Raw genomic sequence first — 17,697 nt, 5'->3', positions numbered from 1 at the left:
ACGGAAGACAAGTATTATTTCAATAGCCGACGTTCCCGCGCCAGACGATGCGTAGAATGCGCTTTTGGAATTCTTGTGGCCAAATGGAGGATTTTAGGAAAAGTTATCGAGACGAATGTACCAACGGCGGAGGAAATTGTAAAATGTGTCTGTCTTTTGCATAATATCATTATTGACCGTGAAGGTATCATACACAATCTGACAACCAATGTTATGGAAGATCTAGAAGTTCATCCGATACCGATAACTAGAGCTTATAATAGAGCAATAACAACATATCAGTTACGCGATACCTTGAAAAACTATTTAATTACCCACTGACTTTTCTAGAAGTTGAAAATGATAATAATAAGTTCAAAATAAACCATTTGAATTCAGGTAAATGTTTTTTATTTTATATAACTTGAAACGTAAACATCTGCAATTACACAAAAATTGCAACGTGGTATTAATAATCTCAAGGATTTTAACCCCTTTTTACTAACGAATTTATGCAAAAGAATAATTACCAAATAAAGTTTTTATTTAAAATAAGACAAAAAATAACAAAGAATGATTCCAAATAGTACTCGTATGATTTTCAATATACTTACTTGACGAGTTCATGTCTCTGGCTACTTCATCCCATAATTTACTAATAATGTCTCTATTATGGTGCTGTTTTGATTGTTGAATTCACAATGGTTCACGTGTTTGGATGGTAATTATTAATTTTTCGGCATCCATATTTAATTATTTCTGCAGCGATATCTCCGACGATACTGTGCGAGTCGAGCTACGAAAACAAACAAGTTTATTTTTTAAACCATCGCGCAACTACGTTATTCATCGCATCGCATCGCTTCACTCACACTAGCCAACTGTATGAACAGCTGCATAAATTACTTATATTAATGTTTATTCTAATATTGCCTAGCGTAGCACAGCATCGCATAGCAAGCAGTGTGAACGTACACTAAAACAGATCGTAGCTGAAATACCAAAAAAATCTAATAAGGTCTCTCAAAAGTGCATTTCTTGTATGGCACCTAAAATATTTACTGCTTTCTACCAATGTAAAGAAAATAATGCACTGTAAGCAATGTTTAAAAAAGCGTTAAAGCCTTTATTTTGAACTTTGATTATACAAAATTAAAATCGAGCTTTTTGCTTATATCCATACCAAATACTTTTGTCCCTTTAAGTATTTGTGTCATATTATATTGGTCGTTTTATGTTCATTTAAGATTTTACGTTGCTCCTTAATAAGTATGATTTTAATTGTGTACATATGTTCTTTTTGTAGTTATTTTTTTTATACTTGCTATAGTTTAGGTCTTGTTGATTTTATAATTTAGTATTTTTGAAATTATTTAATATAGGTTAATTAATACAATTACTTAAGATATAACTTACATATCACTAATTATTAGTGCAAGACCGAAGGGCGAGGAAACGCTACGCGCTGGTGCAGTTGTTGCTTTAGTAGATGTCTTCTTTTCCATAGTTAAGCGATCGCAAGACTGTAAATATGCTCTAAGTGTTTATTCATTTAATAACTTGTTTTTTACATAGTTGCATTTTCAGCAATTATTGAATAAACTATTTTTAAATTGTGAAGTGAAGAAATAGTCTTATATATAATGAAATCCTGCAGTCTTCCTCCACCTATTTATTAGGCATTTATTTATTTAAAATTCCCTACATGTTTCGGACACAGTGGTGTCCATCATCAGAGGATAAAAGGTTTAAAATTGGTATTGGATATACACCCCAGGGTTTGATTCCATGTCACCAACCTATTCGTTATTATTGTTTTTTTTTAATTTTAATATTTTTGAATTGAATTTGAATATTGTATTGTATAAGATTAATTATCTGATAATACTGTGACCTCCAATAATTACATACTACATTTTATTACCTACTCTACAAAGGTTACGTCCCGACACAGGTTAAAATTAATAAACCTCCTCCAATTAATTCACGAGTGCCACGATGTAGAAAATTTAATGGGGCCCCCAGTATAACGCATATTTTCTCGTACTTCCACCCTTTCCGCCGGCTCTTCCGCACCCTGCGCCGCGTGACTTCGCATACGCAACAAGCACGCACCCCAAAAAATGTCAATTTGTTCTCCATTAATGATGGATATTAGTTTTAGCAGTCTCGTAAATTTTCCTGCCTGGGTTTATTATAGAAGGTTGTTTGTCTCTCGTCTAAGGACATTTATAAATTAATGTTTTTTGTTGTTGTTCGTTAGATGACATAATGAGGTAGTTTATTTAAAAGAAGAATAATTTCATGAAAGTTTGTTTTTGTACATTTTACAGCTAGTTTAAGTAATCTAATATACTTAACAAGTTATTGTTGCAAAAATAATGGAAATTAAATTTTTTTTTTACATTTATTGTAATATATTTTGGACAAGAATATTACTTTCTTAACTTTTCTAAATTTTTCAAAATAATCATGTTTGCCTTTTTAGTTTATAAATTATATACCTACTAGCCAATTAGATATTAGTCTTTTCTAATACATTTTTAAAATTCAAAGCTGTAAACCTATCCTAGGATCTCTATTAGCCTAGGCAAGTTATATTAGTGGTGTCCGAGAAAATTCTAAAATTTTGGGTATTTTATGACATACTATCGTCCTTAAGGTAAAAAGATTAAGGGTACTAACATGCAAAGTACTTTAAGGTTCAAATATTATTTAATTCAGAAGATTCTAAACTCCACTCAAAGGTAGTCGTGATATTTAAGATTATAATTTGGCAATACTAAGTAATTTAAAATGTAAACCACTTGCCAAACAAATATTGATTTATCTCAAATTGCTAATCCCCTCTTTTAAATTTTTATTATAAGATGAGCAATTTTGATCTACCATCAAAAAACTCTTGCGTTTTTGTGTTTAAAATTGTGATTTTTAAGGAATTTTTAGAGAAAAAACATGGGTTTAATTCAAATTTTTTGCAATATTTTAACGTCTAAAAATATTTATAGCCTGTAGTATTTCGATAAAGCTAATATTGTTTTAGTGCAAGATTATAGGCTTAGATCATTATTATCTTAGCAATATTGCTTTACATAGAGATCCTTCAATTTAAATTATTTTTAGACTAGCAATATTAGTTTATCCTTAAAAGAACCTCAAAATACGGTATTATACGGGTGTCCTAAATCAGAAATATTACCTCAAAATATCCTAAATATTAAAACTAGCATTATAGACTTTATTTAGATATATCCAAATGTTAATTATTTAGACTAAAATGATATAAGTTTAACCGAAAGAGATTTTAAAATAGAAAGTTGTTTTAGAGCAAATTAAATAAATATACCTAACTTAAAAGATAATAAATTTCAACTTATAGGGATGTTTTATAATTTTGTCAAATATTTTTAAAATATGTAAAATCGCTGTTAAACAATTTTGAATATTATGAATTAGTTAGGCTACCACTACATCCTCAAAGCACATCTTAAAAATCCTGATAATTAGTAAAATTTTTATGTCGATAAAGAATATTGAAAAATTTAAATAAATAATAATTTCTAACCTTACATTATTATTTAAGATAAAATTTTAATTTAAAATTTAAATAATTTAAAATCACTATTTACCTCATAGAGGGTCTTAATATCATAAATTAGCAAAAATTGTTTTTTATTTGTAGGCTTGATAGCAGATAAATTTTTATTTTCCTATACCTAAGGTGGCAATATTAAGCCATAAAGATTCCTAAATTTAATGTACGTATAAAAGCAATATTGACTTATACTAAAGATTGATTAGCTTTACTTAAAATTTAAATTTAGTATAAAATTCTAAAGTTCAAGGATGTTAGCAATATTGATTTACTTGGGAACAATTTTTAATTATACGATATATTTAAATAGCTATATTAATTTCATGTATATTTAAAATTTTAGGGTATTTCTTGAGTAGCAATATTGATTTAACTTAACGATATAATGTATAAAAATGTAACTTTATTTTAGACTAGTGTTTGAGCAGAAATCCCAAAAATTATCTTAGCGTTAATAATATTACTAGGCTTGGCATACTTAATGACATAAAAATTTGCTAAATATAATATCATTTTAGACCAAATTCTATAAAAAAACTAAAACTTATAGTCTATTTAGACTAGCATCCCTATTTCCCTTTTTCATAAATATTATTTTGCAAAACAGTAGTATACCCTAAGAAGATCTTTAAAATTAAATAATGGCTATACATGGCTATAAAATATCCTGATAGTTAGGTTTCTTAGTTTTAAACTAAAAAGAAGAACCATTAATTCAAAGCAATATTGTTGCATCAAAGGAAATAAGCTGTATAATTTGATCCTAAAATCCGAAATCTACTTTAAATTCTAGGCTCGTCATATATCATATTTCAATCATATTTTGTGTCAAATAAATTAAATATATTTCACACAAATCCCAAAATTATAGAATTTTCCAAAAATCGTAGGTCGCTCACTAAGTCTTTAAAAAATCCAAGAGATGGCGCTCGTAGCGTCGAAGAATTACAAGATTAAACGAACTTACCTAAGTGAAGTTTGATCTGGATTATAGGAAGGTCTCGTCGAAGTAAATAAATGTCTTGTAGTACCTATGCCTAGCCCGGTTTCTCCACTATATTTTTAAGTAAAAACCCCCCAAAAGCAATTTGCAACAAGCTATTACTTCAAACAAGATTATATTGTAAACCGTCAATAACAAAATAATAAAGAAACATAGGAAAACTCAAAACAAACGAAAAATAAATATTTTGCACATAAAAATATAACTAAAATCAAATAGTTAACCTTAACTAAGAATATAAGTACACAAACATAAACTAAATCTAAATAGTTATCCTTAACTAAGTATATACGCAAAAATGAACAAACAAAACCTAAGAACTAAATACAACTTTAACAAATGTTTTGTGTTTTCCGGCGCCAACGGTCTATTATAAAACACTGCAAACGTTTTAGTATCAAAACTAACACCTTTTCCAGCCGCCGCAGAAGTAGCTGCATGTCTTGTACTATGAGCGGCGAAAGTGTTAGTATCTATACCAGAAGATTTAAGTACACGTTTTAACCATCTACTTATTGTTTGTTTTGTAGCTCTCACGGGGTTTCTTAAAGGTTATAAACAAATTTTGTACAGAACCTCTCAAATCACGGGTTTTCTCCAAATATGAAATTATCGTTCTAGACAGACAAATTCTATGATCCTCATCGAAATATGGTATGGACAGTAAGGGTTGAGGTTTATTAAGAGCAGATGTCTTTAAACGATTAGGAATCTTAATCTCAATAGACTTATCTTTTAATTCTATATTTGAAACCTCAATGTTGTGTAATGTCTGTATACGTTGGCCCGTAGCTAATGCTAACAAAATACCACATTTCTGTGAAAGCAACTCTAATGAGATAGAATCATTGTCCAAATTACGGACATATTCCAATACCTTTGATGCATCCCAAGAATTTTCTTATCTAGGCAATGGAGGTCTAAGTCCATAAACACCTTTAAAAAACCGTTTCAAGCAAAAATCTTGAGCTAAATCAGGATCAGCAATCTGAGCTATGCCTGATCTATAGGTATTTATTAAACTATAGGATGACCCTTTCTTAAATAAAAAATAATTAAGAAACCAAGGTGATCGAGCAAGCTAACCGTAGCTCTAACATTCTCTAAACATTCTTTAAATGTATTACCCAACAAACAAAAATCATCTAAATAATTTACAGACATGAAGCCTTGTTCCCATAATGCCGACACAGCTGGCTTCATTAATTTAGTAAAAACAAATGGGGCGTCATTAAGTCCAAAAGGCAAGGCATTGTACTCATATAGTACACCCTCAAAGACAAACCTCAAGTATTTTCTATGACGCTTATTCACAGGTACAAGCAAATAGGCGTATTTAAGGTCAACTGTTGCCATAAAGCAATTGGGTTTAATTAAACTAGCAACAGCCTTTCTATCTTCAATCTTAAAATGTTTAATATGAACATAGCTATTAAAAATCTTTAAATTTACCACCAGTCTATACGATCCATCCGATTTAGGAATAAGAAATATTTTAGATATGAATTGGTTCGAACATTCATATAAGATCATTTATTGATTTCCTTATTAACAGTTTCTCAGTATTAGACCAGCGGGTCTCCCCACATACAGTGATTTGTTTTGGGGTACTAATAAGAGGGATCGTATATCCCGACAACCAAGATAAAATGAATGTATCATTGGTAAATCTTTTCCATCTATGAACAAAAAATCTTAAACGACCAGCATGTTTACTCGCCTCTAACGGTATCTGTCCCTGCTTTGCCACTGATTCTGTTTCCTCTTGAACAGTTGGGTCTTATCTAGCTGTCCTGAGCGAGGAGCTTGACGTGATTGCTGTCCACTCCGGAATGCTCTTCGGTTCGACTTGAATGAACGGTAGTAGTTTAAAGGTTTGGTAACTACAGATTAAGGTGGCCTCTTAATAACCTTCTTAACCTTAAGCAGTTGACTTGAAAGGTCAATGGTCTTCTTAGCCTTTATAACGTCCTCCAGATTCGATCCAAAAAGCAACTCGCCTGGGGAAGAGTTAGCGACGGTGTCCCTCAAGTCCTTGTTAATATTTAACAAAACCAGTTCTCTGCGAGATATAGTCTTCTGGTAATGTACATCGGACAAAAGGCGACCAGCATCACTAAGCACCTGTATATTCTCTTTATCCCCCTCCTCGCCTTTTTGATAAAGGCACGAGAGAACTTTATCTATAGCAGATATCCCTGCCCCAACCTGCTTCTGCAAATTGGCTAGACGAGCATCCCTTTTTTCATTAGATTCAGACAACGCCCCCTTGACATGAAGATTAATAAATAGGAGGCATAACATTTTTGCAGTTCTCGGGAAGGGAATATTTGAGCATTACTTCTGCTCGCTTATCTGGGTCCAAACCTTTCCTCAATATACAATCCCAACGAGTTGCGATATCATTGTGAAGTGGAGCTGCAAAAGGGGTCGGGGTGACACACTCGTCACCCAAAAGAGACTGTAGGTCTCTATTTTTAGGAACCTGAACAGGATCGTGCCCCATATCCAAAACAATCGGGGATTCTGTGATATCGTGCTCGCCTAAAACAAGTAACATAATGATAGAGACAAAAGGGAGTTAAAATATACCCCAATAAATTAAATGATCAACGTATAATATCATTATATTCTTCTACTGTTAGGCATAAAAACGATTAAGAATTCACTATCCTTATCGCTACCCCATCCCTGGGGCTTAAATCTGCCGCATCCCATTCCTATGATGAGGTGATAAAGAACTCACTGTCGATGTCACCGCCCCGTCACTGAGGCATAAGCAAAATGGGTCCCAATAAGGGAATATAAGGGGATACAGAAACCAAGATCTCAAAAAAAAAATCTTACCATCAACATGCGGTACTCTACCTCCACACTGGTGGTGTACCCCCCTCCGGTCTCTCCTCTCCTGATAACGATTAGAAGGGGACCGAGAATCGTCTAAGCCTGAGCTAGAAGAAGAAGACGATAAAATACGGCGACGTCTCGAGTAGACACGGGATTTTGGCCTAGAGTGTCGCCGATAAAAACTCTCGGGGCGAAGACGAGACATGCTGTGAATTGGAACGATTCCGCTGACTAATTATTGTTTTAGATCGGCTTCTATACCTCATTTTATCTTCAATTTTCCGCAATCTTTTATCAAAAGATTTTACCAATTTAAGAATCTCCGACAAAACACCGCGATCTCCAGAAGAATGAGGGGGTTTTGGAGAAGCCATTATCACTATTCAAAAAACGTAAAATAAAATTCGGACGGGGAACGCAGAGACGTGATCTCACCGGCATTAAGCAATAGACTAATGGGTGTATTAGGATGCATGTGACATGTAAGGGACGGCGGGGAGGGGGGGGGGGGTTTTGCTTTGAATATAGTGATGAAACCGGGCTACGCATAGGTACTACAAGACATTTATTTACGAGACGAGACCGTCTATAATTATTAGTTCGCAGCACCATTAACTAGAAAGCCGTCAAAATTTTAGCCATAATCGTTACATAGTGACATTTCTGTTATCGGTTGAAGTTAACAACTTTTGTTTGCTTAAAACCATAAAGAAATTTAAGTTTCAAGCGGTGATGTCACGATCTTTTTAATCTTATGTTTTTCAATGCCTCTTCTCCATCTCCCAGACTGAGTTCTGCTCGTTCCACAACTAAGTATTCTTTGGCCATTTCTTCTACTAATGGAAGTTGGCTGTCTATATATTTTCCTTCCACTAGATCTTTTTTGTTTTGACAACATATGAATATGTTTAGCAGTTTTTCCATATATTTGCTGGGATAATTTTTTAAATATGTATACAAAGGAATTTAAGATGTTTATGCATGACTACTGTAGCTTGACAGTTGAAGTTGCAGCTACAAAATCGATTACTATCTCGAGATTTATTTTTACAGGAATGTTCTAAAAAAATCCATGCAAAAATTAAGTTTGTTTATTTATACAGACTTATAGGTAATAGAAAATTTTGTATTAACTTTCACAGTGTGTTTTTCTTTATTTGCTATGTGCAAATAATATGCAAACGGGCTCTGAAGAAGGCGAAAACGGCAAAATCAGCCGTTTTGTAAGGACTTATTAAACAGTATTTGTTTTTAGGATACTTTTAGACAAGTTACACTGGTTCAGGATAACAGGATGTGCAGTTCTGAGTAATTTAAGTCAAAATATTATTTTACTCAAAAGATTCGAAATTTACAGCAAATTTAAACTTTCTTTTAGGACTGGCATTTTTTAATGTCTTTTTTGACTAGAAATATTAGTTTAATCATTGTAACAAAATTTTGACTTTTTATTATCCTGGAATATTACTCAACCTGCTTTAAAAAACATTAAGGCAATTATTTTCTTTTCTATACAGATGCTAAAATTTATTTTTACGCTAGAAATGCTGCCTCTTATTACTGGCTTAGCTCCAAAAACCACAGAAGATGATATATTAGCCTTTCTCAAAAATTACGAAATAGAAAAACATTGCTGCTTAGAGAAATATATCAATAAAAAGACATTGAAAGTAGGCGTTTCTCAACAAAACAAAAAGGCAAGATGTTTTCCTGTCAAAACAACCATCAACTATTTTCTCCAGATCCAACTTCCTTTGTCCTTTGGAATCAGACATCTAAGGAATTAAATAAAATAAAAACAAATTTCGTGTATATCGTACACCAGACGGTAGTTTAGACACATTCTTTAATATATTGACAAAAGTCCTTAAAAAATTTGATGTACATAAATATCTTATTAAACCATTAGATTTTATTGTTCTTTTAGGGGATGCTGAAGATTTAAAGTTTTGTAGTTTCTTCAGGTCTTTTAGTTTTAAAAAACTAGTAAAATTTACCACTCGAAATATTTTCAGGAACCGTAAAAATATCGCTTCTAACCGACGATTCATCAAGGTTAGGTTACGGAATTTACTCTAAATTTTTATCATGTAAATATTTTTTGACGACTTGGCAAATATTACTTATGTCGGTGGAATCGACAATGCGATTGAGCGGCGTTGCGATGTCGTAGCCTTTTTCTCTACTATACATTATCTGCATTGATTTAGCTTTACATATTGACTTTTTCATAGAGCATGTTATCTTATTTTATTTTAAAAAATTCTTCATTTTAATAAAGAGGAATAGAAGTATTGTTTTGTACATATTAAAATAAGTGTTTTTTACATTTTTACATAAGCATTTGGCATCAGAGATATTACAAGCAAACAAACTACCCATAGTACTTTGGCAATACGAATTCTATGTTCTAAGAAATTTGTCCAGATTTTTAATTTATGGGATAACTCTTTAGCAACTTTTGGTTACAAACAAGATAAATTGCGCAAATGAATCATAGCAATCATTATAATACTTTAATTATATTTCTGCCTTAGTAATAAAGGGATAATACATAAATTACGGTTGATTATAAAATACAAGTTTAAAACATCCTTCATAGGAATTTCCCGGCAACGAAAATACTAAAATTCGTTTTTGAGGGAAGCGGGTCGGGTGGTGTAGAGAGAGGGAAAGAGGGCCCTTGGCAGAGACGAATGGGTTTCATTTCATGGTGGGCCCCCCGGTCCCCTCAAGCTTTCGCCCCGCATGATTTATGGGGCTACAATGTGGTAACCCATGATTTATTATCGCCGAATGGCGGCGGACCGGCCGCGAGCGCGAGCTCCAAGTTCCGAACCGACGCGTTCTCTGATGGAACAGCGTTTTGTTTGTTCCATGTTTCCAATTGGAATTTAATTTTACCAAGGAAGCCATTCCAGTTTCTCAGAATCTTGAAATTTCCCACCATTTAGCTATAAAAGGGCCCTACTTCTATTTGGCTCTTCTTCTCTCATATCAGATCATTAAAAAATATATGTAATTCATTTAAAATTCTTTTATGGAGGCTGCTGTCGCAACTCCTAATAGCCTAACAGCGTCAGGTATTTTAAAAACGAATGTCAATATGCTTAGACATAAATACTGATACTTGGCACAATAATTTATCCTACATAAATAAAACCAAGTCGAAACAATTATTTAATGCTGGTATATTAACTGCGTTATCAAATCGAATTGGAGATGCAGCATTACTTATTGGTATTGCTTGAATAATGTCTTTAGGAGGTCAAGTCAAATCAATCAAGTTTAATTTTTTCTTAGTTTTATTCAAATACAGTTTTAGTATTAGCAAGGGGGCAATTTAAATCAGTACCATCCTCTACAGAAAATTTAAAAATAAGTAAAACATATCAAACTTATTTTTAATAATATTATCAAAATACAAATACGTAAATTATTCCCCTAGTTTTTGTACTACTTTATTCGTATGATGTAGTTAAAAGTTGATTAGTAGAGTTTCTTTAGGATTCTACTTACGGTTAGTTTAACATTTTTATCTAGTGTCTAGTTTTTTTCAGTAGTTCATCTTGTTTGAGGGCCATATTTTGGCCCCAATTTAGGCTATTTAGGTTATATTCTAATGAATCCCTGTATTGTAAATTTCCTAGAATTTGTATATTTGCTTGCTTTGACTTTTAGTATTTTCTTGAAATTATAGTCTCTTTCATCAATTATAATAAAGAAAATCTAAACATTGATTAATTGTTTCATATGTAGTTTTAACGCGTCCCTCGTTTCGTGACATTTTATTCAGTTTTTGCCTTGGAAACAAATAAACGACAGTCAACGTGAGTCAGGTTGGAGTTTTTGACGTTGCCACTAAAAATAATAATAATAATAGTAATAATAATAATAATAATAGGACAGACATAGAAAGGCTACAAAGAAAAGTGAGGACCTTACTTACTAAAACGCACAACCACCATCCTCGAAGTGCCACTGAAAGAACAATGCTTCCCCGCCACCTTGGAGGGAGAGGATTAATAGATCTGGGTAAACAACTTGAAAAACAAATCACTAACTTAAGATCCTATTTTAACAGGCAAGGAGAAAATTCCACGCTGCATCGCGCAATAAATCAAATAGACGATTCCACTCCTTTACAACTTAAGAGCGAGGAAGCGCGCAGCTACCATCATACGGACCAGGAAAAACTCCGCATCTGGATGGAGAAGCCCCTTCATGGGCGGCATCCTAATGAGATCAGCCAAAATCATGTCGACACTGCTTCGTCGAACTATTGGTTGGTATCAGGCAAGATGTTTCCAGAAACCGAGGGCTTTCTACTCGCCATCCAAGATCAGGTTATACCAACAAGAAATTATCTCAAGCACATCGTCAGAGATCCGTCCGTACAAAACGACAAATGCCGGTATGGATGCCAAACATCAGAGACAATCCAGCACATAATAGGAGGATGTCAGGCCTTTGCAGCGACAGAATACAAAGAACGGCACGACTCAGTTGGGAAAATTTTACATCAAGAGTTGGCAATGAAGTTGGAACTTCTTACAACAGAGAAGGTTCCGTATTATAAATATACTCCAGAACCCGTAGTGGAAAATGACCGATATAAGTTATATTGGGACCGCAGTGTACTTACCGATCAACATGTAAGGCATAATAGACCAGATCTTATTTTAATAGATAAAATTTCTAGGAAAACAACTCTAATTGACGCAGCCATACCGAACAACAATAATCTGCAAGAGAAACACACTGAGAAAATCGCCAAATACAGAGATCTAGAAATTCAAATCGGAAGGCAATGGAGAATGGATAATGTTCAGACCATCCCAATTGTTATATCGACAACGGGTGTAATACCGAAGAGTCTACTGGAATACCTTAAACAACTAGGAACTGGCAAACATCTATATAAGCACATGCAAAAGGCAGTACTACTGGCAACTGCTCGCAGCACCCGAAAATTCCTAGGACATAAGTCTACATTTCAGGTCACTTAAGGGCACCGAAAAGGCCCCTCACAGACCACAGAGCTTAATCCTTTTGATATCGGAGGTATCTGAGATAAGTAAATGATCCCCCCCCCCCCCGTTAGAGGGAGTGCGAGCCTTAACTGGCTGTAAATATAATAATAATAATAATAATAATAATAATAATAATAAAAATTAAAATATTTATTATTATTCTTATTATAAAATTAAGTCGTAACTGCGTATGCTACTTCCGTGTTATCATACAGCTTTAGTATTCTTAAAATGACTACCCTGGATTTAGAAGGCTTAGATAGACAAAAAAGAAAACAGTTTGGCAAACCCTGCTGCAACTACCCTCAGAGCGCGAAAGGTAAAGGTTATCGAAAGGTTATATCGACCGAGAAACCGAGAGTGGATATGGAATACTAAGCATGATTCTAGGACATGCAGAATAAATAGACAACTTGAGAAGATTGTCATACATTGGTTGACTTTATCGATGAAGCTAGAACCAGCAATGTATTCCAAGCGCTAAAAGATGTAGACAAAAACGCGACCGTAGTACATTTATCTGAAAGACAGTTTAATCCTCTTCTAAAGATCAAATGCACAAAGAAGTTAGAGATCAATAAAAGCATAGCCTCAATAGAAGAAGAATCAATAGATACAGCGGCATTGCAAGCATATTTTTTTGGAAACAGAGAGATTTTGATATCCAGGATTAGGTAATATCGACAAAAAATGATCGAAAACCGACATAAAGAGAAAAGCCCAAACCAAATGCTGAATGTGCAAGCAGACAGATAAAAGTCTTGAGTATATAATAAGTAGATGTTCTGTACTTGGACCAAAATATTATCTAAAAAGGCATAATAACATTACAAAAATTCTGCATCAAGCATATTACGGAAAATACTGTGCATCCGAACTAAAAGACCTGTACTACTCTTACGAATCAACCAGTCCAAGACGGAGATGATTGCTGTATTTATTGGAACAATATTCGTACTTTTAAATGCATGTACGAAGGAGGGTGGTAAAATCGAACATGGTCGAACTCCAGCCACTAAGAACCTAAAAAATAAAGTTTATAAAATAATAAAAGCTTTATCAATCACCTAGCAAAAGAAAAACCTACCTACACTTGTAATAATTTGTCCACAAAGTAAAAAAGACAATAATCACATCAGTGCGAGCTGAAAAAGAAGAAATAATAATAATTTTAATATTAACTATTTTCCTATTTGTCTTTAAAATAATTACAATACAAACATTTATTAAAGTCATGGCGAAATTTAGACTAGGGCTATTCTATCTAACTATGCTAATTAAGATTAAAAGCTAAATAAAATGCACAGCAATTTAAAGGTAAGATAATACATAAATACTGAAATTAAATCATACTTAAAGATTCTAAACGAAAAAAAAATTAAATTACTTAATTGTAGCACATTAATAATTAATTTTGGAGTAAACAGGAATTCTTGTTTATGCAGTGCTTTCATTTCAAAATAAGCCACCCTTAACAACTTCTTAACAAAAAAAGACACGTTAATCTAGATATAAGGGACGTTTTATTTTATATTTGACAAAGTTCTCTCAATCACCTCCTCACTTCCAGCTAACTTCACTTTAATATGTCAAATATAAACCCCCATCGTGTGACACATCATTGTAAGCAGCATTAAAATATCTATTTACCTGTGCCAAAAAAAAATTAAATTGGTTGACGTACCAGCGAATAGTGTAAATGCCTGGTAATAATGAATATTTTATCGAAGTCATATTTTGGTATGTCAAATGGCTATCCTATAGTGTGATACATCGTTTTAAAAAAATATTTGGAGTGTTTATTACTATACATTTTTACTGGTCACTCGTTTTAAACTGCATCAATTTTTTTGGGATAGTAAAATGGAAAATTGTTTGCCATTTAAAATACTGTGTGGCACTTTGAGGCAGCCATTTGACCTACCAAAGTTTAAGTTAAATAAATTCTTTTATTACCACCGTAGTATTTATTTAAACATAATTTAAAATATAAGTTCCTACTTTTGTTAGATGTACTTAAATAGCACAATATAGCTTTAGGTTTAATGGAAGTGCTCATAAGCATGTAGATCCATAAAACTGGATTACCTTATTGAACTATACAACCATTTTTAATCACTAGTTGCTGGTACGTCAACAAATTGATTTTTTTTGCTTACAATGATGTGTCACGCGATGGAGTTCCCATTTGACATATCAAAGTGAGGTTAGCAGGAGATGAGGCCAACGTGATTAACAAAATTGGGTCAAATATAAAATTAAGCGTTCTGCCGTTTATCTAGAATTTTTTTTAAGAAGTTATTAAGGGTGGGGTTCATTTTGAAATCAAAATACGGTGTATACAATCAATCAAAATACGAAAATGATCAAAAAAGAAAAAAGAATCTAATCATTTCCATTAATTATGTACCATGAACAATAAGGTTTGATGCTAGTTTATTGCGTAGGTATACCGGCTCGCCAGAAAGTATTAATTTATATAATTTTGTAGCTAACTGTAGTTTAAGCTGTTCGTCCTAGAATAGCTATTTTGACTTATCTAGTAACGCGTTACACATATTTTACATTACATTACATATTTTTTCATATTAGAATAAAGTATTAAGCACGCATTTTAAATTTTTTGTCAGCTATATTTTTCACGTTAATATAGTGCTAACCAGATAATAAAAGCAACAATATCGTTATCTTTCTTTGGTCAAAACCTTAAAAATATCACGAAAAACTTAAGTGAGAGATGTACTAGTACTGTGATTTGTACAAGACCCTGACTATATGTTAGTAGCACAAGTACCTATTTAAGCAAAATTTATTCAAGTTGAACATAAATTAACTTAAAAAAAAAACTAACTTTTTTAAAATGTTGAACATTGTTGGGAGTAAACTTACTGGGCCTTAATATGGCCTGTTGGGCTGCTAATTTTGGAAATAGGAATTATATTAGACTGTTTCTGAGCCTCTAGAAAAAACCTTTAATTTGAGAAATTATTTAAATATAATCCTCCCATACTTGTTTAAAATTAAACTGACTTTCAACATCTAAATAAACGTTATTTGAATAATGCTGCCAGATATCCGTTTTAGAGGTAGAAGTTATTTTAGGCACATCATCGATAACAAACATTGTTAAACTCCGTCATATGCATATTTTAGCTGTAATTAATAGTGCTATTATTATTTCACGATTTTAATGTTTTCCAGCAAGCAAGACTTTGGATCAATTTTGTAGAATGACCTTTTTTCATTTGTCACTACTGATGTTTTGACATTTCAAAGTTATTTATACTCCCTAAATGCTGCACTAGTTTTTAGTTTTTTGTTAGACGATGTTTGTATATCAGTGTAATTTCTAATTAGAATCTGCTAAGCGCTTTCGGTCTATTAGACCATTTTTAGAGCCGCTCTGTGACAACAAGTAAAACAGTTATAGAGTAACCCAATGTAAAGAAATCTAACAAAACTACATACTTGCCAAACAGTACACGGAAAAATATACTACAAAAAGAGAAAGGCAAAAGACATAGACTGATGTACAAAGGTATGTAACAACAAAAAACTGGCTTACATATTTAAAAACTGAAAATGACACGTTGACAATTCATATAGGCATTGGTAGACAATATAAAAGTAAATGCTAAAATATCTCATCTCGTCGTTCTTTATCTAGGTAAAGATATCAAAATAAGAAATTGGAAGATGGTCTAACTGACCGAAAGCGCTTAACAGATTTTAATTAAAAATTACATTGATTCCCAAAACGATGTCTTCTTTCATCCATACGGAGTACAACCTGTTCTTAAAATGTAGTTTTTTATATTTGGAAAGAGCCTTTGGCCTTAACTTGAAGTTGGAAGAAAACTACCCAAAGTAATTTTCAAATAGCTCAAACAACCACTGGCATTTAAATAGGGAGGCCTATACAAATATATAAATTAAACAAAGAAAATCTATTATCTAAGCATTGGAAAATTAAAATAGATGCGTAAATTTATATTATTATATATTTCATGCTAACTAAAACCCAACAAAAATATTTAAAGCTGTTCAATACATTTTATAAAAAAAGATAAAAACTGCTGATTCCTTAAGGAGATAATAAATAAAATAAGTTTTAAGTTCATTTAAAAAATAGAAGTATGCCGTAGTAAAACGTAATAATTTGAGACCAACATGCTAGGTACCGGTAATACTTGAATTAAACCGGAACAGATTTCGACCTAATCTCTAATTTCTCTCCTAGAGCCTGGTTATAATGATAAATTTTTCCAGCTGATGACCAGACATTATTAAATCGATTTTTTTTGCCTTACTTAATACCTAATATCTTGCAGGTGTTAAATCTACAAACATAGCTATAGTAGTTTTTGTTCAATAGTTTCCTACCTCAGAAAAATTTCGTCTTGTATAATATTGCTTATGAAATTTACAGATATAGATCCTGTTTATCCTCACGAAGATCGTATGCTACAAAACGCAATTAAGATCGCTTTTTAAAGATTTTACCTCAAGTGTCTTAGTAATAAATTTTGATGTCAATTGAAATGAATTTCGTGAAAGTTTTTGACCGATTTGTCAAATCTACAAATCTAAATTGGGTTTGATTCAGATTATTATTCCAGGTAATCGATGCGAATGTTATTATTCTCTATATTTTTTTTCATTAACTCCTACTGACTGTTCAAGGTTTTCAAGGGTCTTACAAAAAGATGCTCAATTTCTTATTAAGCTGCTCTATTTAATCACATAATTTTTTCTTTAACTGACTAACAATGATCGTCTACACTCTTGTAATAATTTTTACCAAAGACTCGTCGTCGAAACGATTCAATAATCTCCCTCCAGCTGCACTACGGGTTGTCGCGACACTAGCCATTCTTCAAGTTCTCTCTTATCCCATTTACAGCAGACAGCGTAATTAGTTAAAACTTAGGGATAGGTTCAAAGTATCTAGTTTCCAGCTAAGGCCATGCTGAAAGCATTTAGTCTTAAGCTGAAGTCACGAATTATGTTGAATTCACAAAAAGCACCCCCAATTTGTTACTCTTGGTTTAGACCTTTAAATGATAGATTTCCTAATATGCGGATTTGATCTAGGAGCAATAGAATGACCACTACGATCGTCTGGCTTATAGCCTCTAGATTTCCTTTTCAACCACAACCTCGAGATTAAGAAAATTTGAAGAGAAGAAGCAGCTGCATGAAACGGCTAGGGAAGAGTTTGAGAATAAATTTTAATAATT

The sequence above is a fragment of the Anthonomus grandis genome, chromosome 5 (assembly GCF_022605725.1).
Source record: "Anthonomus grandis grandis chromosome 5, icAntGran1.3, whole genome shotgun sequence".
Lineage (NCBI taxonomy): Eukaryota > Metazoa > Arthropoda > Insecta > Coleoptera > Curculionidae > Anthonomus > Anthonomus grandis.
This window is presented reverse-complemented; position numbering follows the sequence as displayed.